The sequence below is a fragment of the Strix uralensis genome, chromosome 11 (assembly GCF_047716275.1).
Source record: "Strix uralensis isolate ZFMK-TIS-50842 chromosome 11, bStrUra1, whole genome shotgun sequence".
Lineage (NCBI taxonomy): Eukaryota > Metazoa > Chordata > Aves > Strigiformes > Strigidae > Strix > Strix uralensis.
This window is the reverse complement of record NC_133982.1, coordinates 12,209,781-12,224,701: the sequence shown is the minus strand read 5'-3', so window position 1 is coordinate 12,224,701 and position 14,921 is coordinate 12,209,781. Positions and strand designations below refer to the sequence as shown.

Genomic DNA, 14,921 nt, shown 5'->3' with positions numbered 1-14,921 from the left:
CAGCCATGAGCAAGAACAGACCAAAGAAGGGGCATAGAATCAGCAACTAAAGAAGAATGCTGGTTCACTTCATCTGCCTACACCATGTGGTGAGGTCCCCCAAAGTTCTGCTCCTTCATACAGGAACCTAAGAGACTGCTCTTCCTTAGGAAATTCCCCCCTGGAGACAGATGACCAGAATTCCAAGTGATAGCAAGCTAGATAATAAAGTTAAAATGAAGAATGAATGAGATAGAAATTCACGGCATTCTGAAACAGGTCCATATGATATCTTCATTTATACCTTATTTACAAGTACTTCTAAATATTCTGGGGCAAATTTATCATCAAGCTTAGCTGGTTTTCTTCAAATAGCTGTCTCCAGATAGACATAATATTAAGGACAGAACTTAAATCTGTATGAAATGTACTGTTACAGCAATTGGCATTATTTGGACACACTGTGGAACATCCATTGCTCTGCTATGTTTCTATCAAAAGAAATTTTGAGTTCACTGGTCTTGTATTCGGTGAGGAATGGGTTTTATTACAGAAAGAAGAGATAAGCTGAAAGACGCTGTGAATTTATCTTTCTGATAGACTTCTGCCTGATTTTTTACCCTGAAGTTTTAGGAACTAGTTGAATATGAATACTGAATATAAACATTCTCTTAACTGTACCCCTTTTCTATGGCCGCCATATTTATCTTTAGCCATCATAATTTATTTGCATAAAGGTAGCACCCAGAGTTCGTAATCAAAACCAGGACTTCATTTGATTCCCATATATTCACAGCAATACACAATCTCAAAAAAAAAAAAAAGCAAGCAAGAGTGAAGGCAAAGTAGAAGAAAACCAACTGCCTACAGTGGCAATAACAAAGCAGGGAATAAAAGCTGGGAATCCCGATTCCTAGTCCAAAACTCTGTCACTTGGACTTGTGTATCTCAGTGCCGTGGTCTACCATCTTCATCTTCAATGGGCTCAGCATGGGACTTCAGGAAAGAAGATTATCTGAATTTTTCTCTGCTTTGGGATTTTTTGTTACTGCTTGAATTCATCATTGCAGAGATGAGCAGCCTACAAAGCCAGTCCATTCTGCAAAAGACCTTATCCTGTTACAGTGAGATCTAACGATACACCTTTAGATTGATTGCAATGACTATTGGACTGGACCACAGATTATTTTATGCCTCACTTTCCTGCCTGCAGAAATGGAAATAGCATTTCACGTGCTGATTAGTAATAAGTTCTATACAGACTCTAGATCTGTACTGCATATGCTACAGATAAAATTATAATGGATATTTTCAAATTTGGGAATTTCAAGGAATTATATTCACTGACATTTTAATTGTAAAAAGAAAACAAGTAAATCCTAACAGAAATTCCCACAAGTTTTATCTCAGTTTTCAAAGAAAATATAAGAAAACATGGCTGCAAATATTTCTTTTCATTTTCATCCAGCTCAATAGGCATTCACAGAATTTAAAAAGTCAGGATCTGCCAGAAGTTTATTTGCAAAATGACAGCATGCCGCAATGCATTTATTTCTCTGTTTTGCCACTTTACAAGGAAAAAAAATGTATTTCTAAGATATTTTTGGTAGCGTATGACTAAATAGCAAAATTAAAACTAGGAAATTAATAACTACATGGCATTTCAATCCCATCAACTCTAATCAACATAAATCCATTCTAATTAAAACCTGCAAATCCTAAGGATACCAAACAGATAGCCCTCTGTTATAGGGAGGTGGCAACAACAGGCACATCACATACAAATGGAGAGTATGGAAATCTCTGAAAGAGGCAAAGATGAAACAATACAAAATGTATCCCTATATTTTTGGAATATCATTAGCCCCCAGTAATCTCTAATTGGTGAAAACAAACATAAATTTTGTCCTTTAAAGCTTAAAAAGCACTTTTGCAAGCTAAATGAAGGATCTGAAGGAAGTGTACAACTTCACAGGCTGAAAAAGGTTACTAAGTTTATCACAATCATCAAACCAGAAATAGTACAGTGATGTAAAGCATGTTCTGATCAGCATGATGAATAACACACATCAGTTTAAATGAGAATAATAGAAATTATGTAATTGCACCAGAGCCTTTGTTTCAAAGTCAAAACATCTTAAGTCTTGACTCCGTCTTTAGGACTTGATCAAAAGCCCATGAACATTAACAAGAATCTTTGTGCTGACTCCCTCAGGCCTCACCTATGTCCTTCAAACAGAAGTGGAAAGGTACTGTCCACTGGCTTCACGCATCTTAAATCAATTCAGGAAGCTCCTCACCTCTCCTGTATTTCATTCAATCTTGCACTTACAATTGGCATCAGCTTTAAGTACATAACAATGGACATCAAATCTACCTGGTTCTGGTAAACTTTTCATGTTATACTGTGATCGATAGTTCCCCTCTCGCACTGCTGCACTGTCAGGTAAAAGGGATCCGAACTGAGTTTGGATGTTTTTTATTTGTACACATCTACAGCAGCTAATACTGATACTTTGGGGTTTAAGGGGAGAACCCATCTTCAGTCAGCTCTAAATTAGCTCTTTAAAAAAGGCCTCTTTTGTCTGTTGGCAGTTTTTATCCACAACCAGCAGAGATTAAACAAATGCATTTGCTTGGCAGGCAGTGGTTGTCACCCTGCCAATTAGCTCAACAGGAAGCAAACAACCTGCTGACCTTCCTGGGCAAGCAGTCTCTCTGAGGCAAGCAAATGAGATTGTAGTAAAGGCTGTAGCTCAGACAGTTGTTATTATCATATATCATCACAAACTTATTCTACCATTGCCCTGGAATTATGGCAACAGTACAGAGCCACAGAAGTATAAAGCTGGAGGGAACCAAAGCCATCATTATGTCTAGTGGTTTCCAAACTGTAATTTATGAAATCATAGCGAGCGTTGTCTTTATTGTGTTTTACAACAGCCACTGACACTAAGGGGGTCTGGTGGTCTGTAGAGAAGTCCTCAGAACTAACAATGGTTTGCTAGACTAGAAAGCCTGGGAATCACAGGTTTGATTACTGTGGCAAGGAGCAAGTTACACCTAGACTGCTCCTAACAGACATTTATTTAACTTGTTCTTACAAATTTCCAATGAATGATATTCCACAATCTCTTTATGCAAACCGTGCCAGAATTTAATACAATGATGTTGTTCAAGAATATTTCATGCTAGTTGTAGTTTCCTTTTCAAAATCACAAATTCTGGTGTTGTTTGGTTTTTTTTTCCTTTTAATGAAGTAGAAGAAAACTGGAACATTGCATATATAAATGCTTGGACAACATTATATTTAGAAAAGCAAGATATTAAAATCGATCATTCTTCTTCAACCTAGCTTATTGTGATGTCCACTGGTACTAGTTTAGTACAATAACTACTCTGATTATGTTTTCAGTGTGAAGCAACCATTATAGTTAGCCTTTGCTTTAATATGGCATGTTCCGAGAGGACTGTCTGGAACAGCAAGAGGACTTTGGTGAATAACAAGTGAGGCAGCTTTAGTAAGGTTCCTTAGCTATGAGCACGCAAACTCTTCAGGTGGAACTTACATCTAAGTCTCCCCTGCATGTCATACCACTGGATCAAATAAACAGGAGAAACTGAAAAGTAGACTGAGGTAAAAATGTGTTGGGACACAGGAAGATGCTTTAATAGATAAAAAGCTACAGTCCTTCTTAGATAGGATTTTTCCACTTTGTATTCCTATTGTCTGAAATCAGGCTTGAATAGAAGAAGCTAACTTGATAAAATATAGGCCAAAAAACCCCATATAAGAAAATAATGGAAATGCTGTTATGGACTTTTGTGAGTATAAATAGTTTCGGAAATGAAACTGTCAAGCCCAACATCTGAAATGCTGTAGAAATAAAGTCATTTTAATGGTCAGCCTGCTGCAACCACATAAACATTCTCTAGTTCTTTTCACAGCCTAGCATCTTGTAATTTTTTTTTTTTTAATCTGACATATGGGGAGACATTAGTTGGAGGCTCAAGGGGACAGAATCTAACAGAGAAGCAGAAATGGATCAAGGGAAGATAAGGAACAGAAATCATCAACAGGAGATATTAAATTCCAAAAATGAAACTGAAGGGACGGGACATACCAGAAGAAAAAAAAAAAAAAAAAAAAAAAAAAAGGAGGGGTGGTGAGATAAGCTAAAAGATAACATGCTGAACTCAATTTTAAGCAAAAATATTAGGTTGAAATAATCCAAAATTGTGCCTCCATCTTATATGCTTCTAAAGGTAGAGGCTGTCATATCTGAAAGAGTATTCATGTCACCTGACTCTAAATACAGAGCTGTTCTGCCACAGAATTGGGTCTGCTCTTTTGCCCCCAGTTTGCACCAGCAGAAAAACTTTCTCTTACCTGCAGCTGCACTCACTAGTCCAACATGTGGGACACCTCCTCACACTGGTGCTTTGCACTTCCTCAATAGCACACACTACATACTGGAATGTGGAATCAGGACTAGAGAAAGAGTGCGAAAAATATCTAAAATAAGCATCAATATGAAAAACATTAAAAAAATAAGGCAGTCTTTTACTAGATTAGATGAGCATTTTGGCATTTGATGGGCATTCTCATGTCCTTCATGTCCCCAGAAAGTTCCACATCATATCAGCTGCCACATAAAGTCACTCCATTTCTAGAGCTAAACACAACGTTTTCTGAAGAGGATGTGTTGAAATGCTGTCTTATTACTGAGCTACATTTATAATATCTTAGGCAACCTATAGCAGACTCTTTATGCCAGGAGAGCACAAGCTCAAATAATTCTGTCTGGACCATGCATAGCAGCCACTTTCTGTGACCCGCAAAGGGAGGACATGCAATGTCTTTGCCACTCTCTTTACATTGTCATGTCTGGACTGAACTCTGAGCAGGAAGATCACTACAGTGGGCAGTGCTGTCCCTGAAAGAGTGCTCATGTCACCCATTTCTAAGCACAACAGTCTTTCTCCTTGTTCTCTAGAAAGCAGCTAGGTCACCCTACCACCTTAACTTCAGCTATCTACCTGAAGTGTCAAAGTTAAGTGATGTATCTTACAATGTCCACGGTGGACTTTCCCTTTGGAGACCATGGAGACAGCAAGAGGTGACAGACTGACTGATTGTGCAACTCACACTGGGCTCCCCAGAGAAACCCTGGATCCTGGTCCAGACTATTTAACTACCCATACAAGGTTTAATTTCTTCCCCTGACAATATTTTTTGTACCTTGGTGTGTTTGGTTTTTTTACTTTTTTATTAGCCCATTAGACTGTTTCCTCATTATAACGGCAGCTCACTCTCTTTCAGAAATTTATAAAAACATTATGCTACCTGCCTAATATCTTCATAAACCAGAATGAAATCTACTATTTACAGTCAAGGGTGACGAACCGAGAGAATGGATCTTTGGCTCAAATCCTGGCTGAGCCACTCAGTTGGCATGTGACCCCAGGCAAATAATTTGATCTTCTTTGCTTTAGTTCAAGTAGTTATAAATTTGGGTAAGAAGCATGACCTTTCTGAAAAGCACTAGCCTTTGATCTCTGCTTGCATGAGTAAATGCATCTCCAAAACCTCAGGCTGAATGATGCAGCAAATTCTTTTTCACTTATCTACCCCTAGAAACCACGCAGTTGCTCACATAACTTTAACTCTCCAACATAATAGGGAATTATAACACATAAATGTTGCACTATTTAACTACAGTACAAAGCTTATAGCCCATATTTTTAACACTTTTTCTTCATTCAGAAATTACAGTAAGCAGAGTACTACTGTAGGCTCACATGTGAAGGCTATTGCAACTTGCTTTATTTAAAAAAAAGAAAAAAGATCAACTATTTATATTGTTCTTTACCATTGGGCTTGAGATAATTTTTCTTTCTATGTTTATATCTCTCTGTAATTAAAATAATTCCTAACTGCCATCCAGGAGAACAAAACCCAAAAAACGTGTTTTCTCAATTTCATTTTAAGTCCATTCCTCAAGAAAGTTCTAGGAGGTAGCTTAAGGTATAATAGAGTAGCTAGGACTGTTTAGTCTTGAGCAGAGAAAGCTCAAGGGGGATTTTATCAGTGTGTGTATGTCCCATCAGAGGGAGTAAAGAAGACAGACCCAGACTCTTCTCAGTGGTGCACAATGACAGGATGAAAAGCAGTGAAACTGAAAACCAGGAAATTCCGCTTAAAGAAAAACCCCTGGTTTATTGTGACGGTGGTCGGGCATGAAGAGGTTTCTAAGAGAGGTTGTGGAGTCTCCACCCTTGGAAATATTCAAAACCCAAGTGGACATGGTCCTAGTCAACCTGCTCCATGAGGAGGGTCTAGAGACCTCCTGAGGTCCCTCCTACCCTCAACTCTCCCATGGTTCAACACACAGAGGGGCAGGCGACGAGGCGAAGACAACACTGGTGTGCATTAAGCTGCAGAATCTGACACCTTAGCCACAGTTACTACCCCATCCCATTGCTAACCATGATTCAAATGTGGTCAGAGGAGATGTCATACCATTTTGTGATGTGTTAACAAGTAACACTTTGGCAGTTGTGTCAAATGCTTGGGACTTAGAGGACAGTTACTGATCGTCTCACTTTTACTTGAATTAGACCTTGTGGATGAAAGCAGTGGAGAGAAAAGTACCTTAAATACTTATCCTGCTCCCATGAAAGCAAGTAAAGAAAAAAGGTGCAACTCAGCATCAGGAGCTCAGCAGTGTAAGTAGAAAATAAGCAGCAGTGACTGCTTTTTGTTCTCACAGTTGATGATCCAGATTCTTCCCACCACTATGTATTTTTTCTAGATAGGTGGTTACAGAGGCGTAACTGGAGGCCCTGAGGCTAGTATGAGCAAGGCCATTGGAAGTAATGTCTCAGCTTTCAGCGAGAGACATGTCCTGAGTTTCTTCAACTCCACCACATTTAAACTCAGTAGTTAGCATCACAACAAAATAGTTTTTAACTGATTTGAAAAAGCAGCAGCCATGGTGAACACACTCTCACCTAGCGTCACTCTAACAGAATCATTTTAGCAATATCAAGAACAAATTTTGCATAATGACTGCAATATGAAGTCATAACAAAACATTTATGATGAAAGCCTTAAGGACAATGACAAAGGCACCCATTAATAAGACATTCAGCAGCAGAGTATACCCAGCAGAGTTGGGCAAATACTGCAATCCATTTCCCTTGGATATTCATTTGAATTTTTAAATGGATTTCTTTTGACTGTTTGCATCCCTTTTGTGCTCACTTTCCATGAATAGCAAATGAGCTTTAATAAGGGGAATAATAATGAAAAACACATTTTAAGCTTGAGCATTTGCCAAATGAAAACCTCAAATTGCACAATCAATGGTTACCAGCACATATGTCATTTTATGACTTTTACACTAAATTGAAAATATTCAGTGTTGGTCAGTTTTCTCACACTTACAGGAAGGAAACACAAATAATATCATTATATACAGAACTGGGCAGCATAAGTTAAAGTATTACTATATACAATTAGGTATACCAAATTATTTGCTGGATAAAACTTAGTTCTTGACTGTAGTTATGACAAAAGTATGTATTTTGAAATTTTGTATTTTTTACTTTGTAAACAATTTTTTTTTAAAAGAGTAAACCGTTATTTAACCAGCCCTGATAGGCAATATGATTTGCCAGATTATTTGCCAGAGGATAGAGCAGTTGTGGGTATAAAATCTTTACTCATAGCCTTTTAGTGAGAAAAATATAAAGCACCTAAGATGCACAGCTGCAGACCAGAAATACAGTATAATATATTTTCCTTTAGTTTCAATATACAAGAGGTTTTCCTTGAGAGCTCAAAGATGTATCTCATCTGTAGAGCAAATCATAACAGCAGAGTTCCCCACAGGTCAACCCCATTTAATTTCTTATGATAGGAGCCTAAGAGGAAATTGATCAGTTTCACCCAGAAACTTCTCCTCGTGATTTTGAAGGCAGGGGTAAAAAAAGTCACCCTTGTAATTCTGTTTTCTATTTACTGTGGCATATAAATAAATAACCTTAGAGCATTATATTGTGTGCACTGACCCCAGATTTCAGCTAGATACACTATAGGGAGCAATCCCAATTTGGTAGTGGGTGGAAAATGTGACCTGTTTGGTCTTTTCATCTCTCATGGTGATTATCCTTTGAACCATACAGGAGCTGCTCCAGAGGCTGAGGCACCACAGCGTCATTTCAATGTAAAGGCTCCAACCAAATCAAACACATTGGGATGACAAAAAGATCGATATGGTGAACTCCTCCTTTGATCTATCTAAACTGTTTCCGTAATTTGTAGCGTAATGAATATAAACATGTTTTATGAAAGCAGAAATACTGGAATCCACCAAATTATTATCATCTATAAATAACCTAAAGCTCCTTAATCAACTAAAGCTTAACATTCTAATGATGTTAGTATAAACGCTCTTTTCCTTTAAATAATATTTGCGATCTCTCACCAATAAATATAGTAAAAACCCTGGAATAAATAAAGGTACAGAAAATAAGTGAAACAAAATAGTATATGACTTTGCAATTCAGTGATGTAGTAAACTTTTGAACTGCATCCAAGGAGGAAAAGTGTGGTGGGAAGAAAATCAAATACATACTATAGTAAAAATCAGGTATTGTGATAAATAAATTGCTTTTATGCTTCCAATAATTGTAAACATCATGTAGTTTCACATTCCTGACATGCTTGAAGAGATCTGCAAGACTTTTTTTTCTTGTATTACAGAACAGCATCAGTTTCTAGTTCATTTTGAGAATAAATTTGTCTAGTTATGTTTTAAGCAACTCAGAGCAGTTTGTTCACAGAAGCTGAAAGGTTGAATTTTAGCCTATTAGACACAGTAACGGAAGCAAAAGTTACCATTTCAAGCTAAACTCAATTAAATAGTGCCTCCCAGTGGTGATAACCGGTATCGCAAACTTAAAAGTAGTAAGATGGTTTATGATTGACTGAAAGCCAGACAGAAAAATCGAAAGCCTAACAATGCCCGAATACAAAATCATTTTATTTTCGCGAAAAGGACATTAGCGTGGCTTTTTAAAGGATATGTTTTTAAAACAATTTAAAAGCATAAATGGGGTGATCGAGGTAATTATAGGCCTGTCAGTCAAAGTGCAATACCAAGGAAAATAACAGAAAGTTTAATTACTATGGGATTCGACAAAAATAATTAAAGGAGGGTGATATAATTAATGCCAGCTCACACAGGATTACAGAAAATAGACCTTGTTAAAATAACTTGATATCTTTCTTTGATAAGACTATAGTTTTGTTGAGTAAAACCAATATTGCCACTATAATCAGAATTCTGCTAGGAACGTAAAGCTTTCTGAAAACTAGCTGTTTGTCAGCATATACACAGCTTTCTTGAAAGCTGCAAATCAGCATGGCATGTATTAAATTGACTAAGGAATATTTAATTAGTAAGTCTTACAATTAAATGTTCTTTTCAATTCCCTACTAGGGTCATTGCAGAGATTTCTTTTGCATATTTTTGTGACTGGCACCCCAGGCAGAGAACAGAACACTGATCTAGATCACTTCATAAACTGAGTCCCTGCAAACAATGTATATAGACATAAATTATGTTAAAGTTTAAACTCCAAGCAACAAAGGATGTAAGCCATGCTTACATAGCAGGGATCCTGTCTAGGAAGTACTGACTCAAGAATATTTGAAAATAGTGATAGATGAATAACAGAACCTGAGCTCTCAGCACAATGCTAATTTGAAAAAGAAAAAAAAAAAAAGTCTAATTCTAAGATGTATATACGGGAGAATCACAAATAGGAAGATTTTTACATAGTATCTGTTTCAGGCCACAGTGCAGTTTTCAATTCTCATACAGACAATGCAATGAAGATTTTAAGCAATGGCATTTTCTTCAGAAATAATAAACAAAAATATTAAAGAGTTGCAAAATATGAAAAATGAAGAGTTCTAGCTGTTTAAGTTATCAAAGAAAGAGCAAAAGAGGTCATTAGATGACAGCATAAAAGCAGAAGATAAAAAGAAATTTGATGGGAGAGAGCTTTCTAGTTTTACAAATATATCATGAGGCAAAAAACAAGTTAGCAAATTCAGGCTAGAAACGAAGTCAATTTTTTCCAGCAATAAACATAATTAATCTTGGTGTAGCTCCTTTAAGTAGAAAGAGATTTCCAACAGGGAATATTGCTGATAAACTGAATAATATAAAAGCATGTGCTACATCAGTTAAACTGAGCTTCATGGAGAAGCTAACTGTTCTGACCTAATGGAATAAAATTCCCAGACCTTCAGCTATGACATCACCACATATTTCATCACTCCTGTTAACAAATGGAGGGAGTTTTTATATGTTGCCTCACAAATAAAGGCAAAGAATACTGCTTCAGAAATGCAGCTACATGTAATGGAGCCATTGCCACTGATCTTATGTTCTTTTGCTCAGAAAATACAGGCAGCTTCCCTTATCCACTGCTTATCTCTGCTGCATAGTAAGGAGGAGATTAAATCTCTAAAAGACACTAAGAATTGGCACCCAGTGCACAACTGGGCAAGAACTGTGCATTGTACTTGTTCATGAGTGCAAGGAATGGCATAGTAATCCTGAGACCGTTCTGGATGTGGGTACTATTTTTGTAATATTTGACATTTACTGAGCCAGCAATCCAGGAGAAGGAATCTCCAAGAGAAAAGGCAGCACTTACTCAGTTTTGTATGAGTTAGAAGCAGATGCTGAATTGCCAGTTTCCTCAAAATTGCTTTAAGAATGGAAGAACCAACTTCAAAGATATGCTATAAGATAATCAAATCTTGCATCCTTTACCTCAGTGATGGAGTTCTTGAAGAAAAAAAAAAAGGGCCTTTTTCAAATGGAGAGATATGATTTCTATTTATTCCATGACTGTGCAGATCCCAGACTCTAATACTCTGTCCCTTGTTTGTGTTACTCCACCTTTTTTTCTTCAAACAGCCTGTATTACACCTCATAGCTCACATAACCCCATCTTTGGGCTGTCTGCTGCAGAGCTGTTTATAAGCACAGTAGCCAACTAGAATATAATTTGCTCTATACATTCCTATTTATTTTTCTGTCACCATCTTAAACTTGGCTAATGAAGCCCAATTTAGCTATGCAGCCCACCTCACAGCAGGAGGCAGGGAGGAGGGTAGAACAGCAGGCTTTACAAACCCAAGAATCCCTTTGCAAGAAGGAAACCCAGTAGCTGCTTTGCCAGGGCAGGAGTGAGGTGTATCGAAAGATGTTGGTGCCACTGACAAATACTGGTAAGCAGGTGAACATTAAGTGGTCAACAATATATCACACCTATATTTGTATACCTGCTTTTGCCTTGTGCACATTCCATTTCCAAATATAGATCCCTAATAGCCTATATAATAAACTTTTACTTCTGCAATCAAAATGAGTCTCTTAGGTCATACTGTTTTCAGGCATTTGTCAGATGACTCAGGCTTCAAGCTTGGGTAACTGGAGCCAAAAGCTGGTATTCTCCAATGACCTGAAACATTTCTTTGCCAAAATATTGAGAAATTCCTATCACAAGGCACTATATTGAAATTCTGTACTAATCTCCTGACGTGTTTTTCCAAGCAGGGAGACCTCCTGAGAGGCTCACACTTCCCAACATAGGCAAGAGCAAACATGTAATTGAACTTTAAAGAGACTTCTCTCCCTCATTTAAAATAAAAGCTTCCCTAGCACTCACTGGTGTTATCCAAGGGAGCACTGTATGAAGTAAGGAATACTCTATGAAAAGAGTATTTGTTCTGCTTTCTTTCTGTTCTACCATGGTTTGTTTCTCAAGCACTTAATGAAGGAAAACTGCATGAAGAAATGTATGTCCCATCACTCTGCAGCTGTGCTGCACTCCACCTTCATTCTTCAACATTTAATGAGATCTTCTCATGCTGACACTTAGACACATTTTTGCAGCTTTTAGAACAATTAAAGATGCTCTTGTTATCCTATTAGTTTTGGCTCTCCCTGCACAACCTTCTTGCCACGTATAAAGACAATTACCAGATGAGCACGGAAGTTTGTCTCTTATCTCACTGGGACAAACTCAATTGTTAGATAAAGTGTAACCAGTTCTCTTTGGCTTTAGTGACTCAGCCTTTGACTTTTACACATGAGGCTGCTCTCCAAAAGAGGAAGGCAAGCAGGAAGGGAAACAGAATTTTAAAATTTTCTGACTAGGATATTAGAAACAAGCATGCAGTTACTCAACAGTATCAGCAATGCATGAACTTGGCTCAAAGGTCTTACATTTTTCTCTGCGAAACAGTGAACAAATGAGAGCAGTGATCTCAGTCACTTTTATTTAATTAACCTTCATTTTATTGCAGTCACTAAATGACACTGAGTAAGCACACTGGTCTGTGTTCTTCACTGTGTCAGCAATCAGCATTCACCACATTACAAACTAAATTAAATATCTTTTCTCCCAAATGTTCTGTTTTTCTTCCCCCTTCTATCACAAATGGTTATTTCATCTTTGTTCCTACTGAACAAGAGCTCCATCATTTCGGTCTCCATTTCCCCTTTCCTCTCACATCCTGCTTACATAATATGTCTAAAATCATCCCGACTACCAAAACCAAGTCTACACTTTGGTTGTCTCTCACTAAGTTATAACACCTCCTCCTCCTCAATATGTTTGAGAACTTGGCTTCTGCAAATCAGTTTCTTACAGATGGTACTTCCATTTACTGGCACCCATTGGTTACTTAGAAGTATTAGTCATTGGAGATACACGTTTTATCAAACATGTGAAAAATAAGAAGTAGAATAAACAGGAACATACAGTGACATACTGCCTTGGCTCCTTCCCAGTCCTTTTTCCTCATAAGGACAAATACTAGATAGCTTGTACCATGTATTTACCTTTAAGTGAGGTTATGATGTAGGCAATTAATTAAAATTGAGAAAGTATGAATGCTTTTCTAATAGTCAAAATAATCATCTCCAGAATGCCATACTTACAGCATTACAGCCTTATTTACAGAGCACTGACTCAGATCCAGAAAGAGTGCATTGCACCCATGACCTTCCACTGCTTTTCTGTTTGATCTTGATCTAGACTTAATCTCTTAGTGCTTTTACCTTCCTCTCCATAAATGTGAAGAACAGTATTGGTGCCTACTGTAAAATTAGTTGACATTAGGGATTGCCTGCACTCCTCACACACCCTAGCCCCGTTCCCCACCTCAGCTCCCTGAGTGTTGGCAAGTGATTACACAAAACCAAACCATCTGAGGAACAGACCTGGAATTTCTTGTGGAAGATGCTGTGAAAGACCATGGAGGGTCACACATATGCATTTATGTGAGACTACAGCTTAGGTACAGCAAGACAGTCTTGTTCTGTCCTTGTTCTTCCTTGGACCCTTTTCAATCCTCCAAGTGCCTCCAACACCAAAAAACCACATCACTGCCCTTGTAGTAAGAAACCTAAAAACAAACATAAAAACCCCGCATGTATCTTCACCACAGCCACCCCATCCTCACGCCACTGCAGCCTAATAGAGTTTAACAGGTTCTTCTCGTTTGCCTTCCATGGACATCCCACCCACTTTTCCAGCATTCTCTTCACTGGGCCCCAAATCTCTTGGGTTTTTTTCCTCACTGAAAGAGAATCTGTTCACTCTGCTCACCCAGCCACACAAACGAGGGCTCTCCCAGGGCTCAGCACCTGCCAATGGCTCACTTCCCCCTCATCCCTCACCTGGCCCCGGCTCCTCAGTGTCTCCTCTCAGCTGCCGCCCTGGTTCCCTCAGACTCTCACCTCAGCTCGTTCCCACCCGTCCCTCAGCTGCTGCACCGGTCCCCTCAGCTCGCTCCCGCCTGCCCCTCAGCTGCCGTCCTGCTTCCCTCAGCTCGCTCCTGTCTGTCCCCTCAGCTGCCGCACCGGTTCCCTCAGCTCGCTTCCACCTGCTCCTCAGCTGTGGCCCCAGTTCTCTCAGCTCGCTCCCGCCTGTCCCCTCAGCTGTGGCCCCGCTTCCCTCAGCTCGTTCCCGCCTGCCCCTCAGCTCGCTCCCGCCTGCCCCCTCAGCTGTGGCCCCGCTTCCCTCAGCTCGCTCCCGCCTGCCCCTCAGCTGTGACCCCGGTTCCCTCAGCTCGTTCCCGCCTGCCCCTCAGCTGTGGCTCCGCTTCCCTCAGCTCGCTCCCGCCTGCCCCCTCAGCTGTGGCTCCGCTTCCCTCAGCTCGCTCCCGCCTGCCCCCTCAGCTGTGGCTCCGCTTCCCTCAGCTCGTTCCCGCCTGCACCTCAGCTCGCTCCCGCCTATCCCCTCAGCTGCCACCCCGGTTCCCTCAGCTCGCTTCCACCTGCTCCTCAGCTGTGGCCCCAGTTCTCTCAGCTCGCTCCCGCCTATCCCCTCAGCTGTGGCCCCGCTTCCCTCAGCTCGTTCCCGCCTGCCCCCTCAGCTGTGACCCCGGTTCCCTCAGCTCGTTCCCACCTGCACCTCAGCTGTGGCCCTGCTTCCCCCAGCTCGTTCCCGCCCCAGTTCCCTCAGCTCGTTCCCGCCTGTCCCCTCAGCTGTGGCCCCGCTTCCCTCAGCTCGTTCCCGCCTGCCCCTCAGCTCGCTCCCGCCTGCCCCCTCAGCTGTGGCCCCGGTTCCCTCACCTCGCTCCCGCCTGCCCCCTCAGCTGTGGCCCCGGTTCCCTCACCTCGCTCCCGCCTGTCCCCTCAGCTCGTTCCCAACCCAGTTCCCTCAACTCGTTCCCGCCTGCCCCTCAGCTGCCGCCCCGGTTCCCTCAGCTCGCTCCCACCTGCACCTCAGCTGTGGCCCTGCTTCCCCCAGCTCGTTCCCGCCCCAGTTCCCTCAGCTCGCTCCCGCCTGTCCCTCAGCTGCCGCCCCAGTTCCCTCAGCTCGCTCCCGCCTGCCCCTCAGCT

General features: G+C 40.4%; 1 protein-coding gene across 1 annotated transcript in view; it reads right to left on the bottom strand.

Moving 5' to 3' along the window:
• The window catches only part of MEGF11 (multiple EGF like domains 11), a 306,502-nt gene that overhangs the window by 290,342 nt on the left and 1,239 nt on the right, over nucleotides 1-14,921 (bottom strand). Inside the window, exon 2 of the mRNA XM_074879910.1 lies at nucleotides 13,296-13,480. The gene's annotated coding sequence lies outside the window, so the exon portion shown is untranslated. The remainder of the gene's footprint in view (nucleotides 1-13,295; nucleotides 13,481-14,921) is intronic.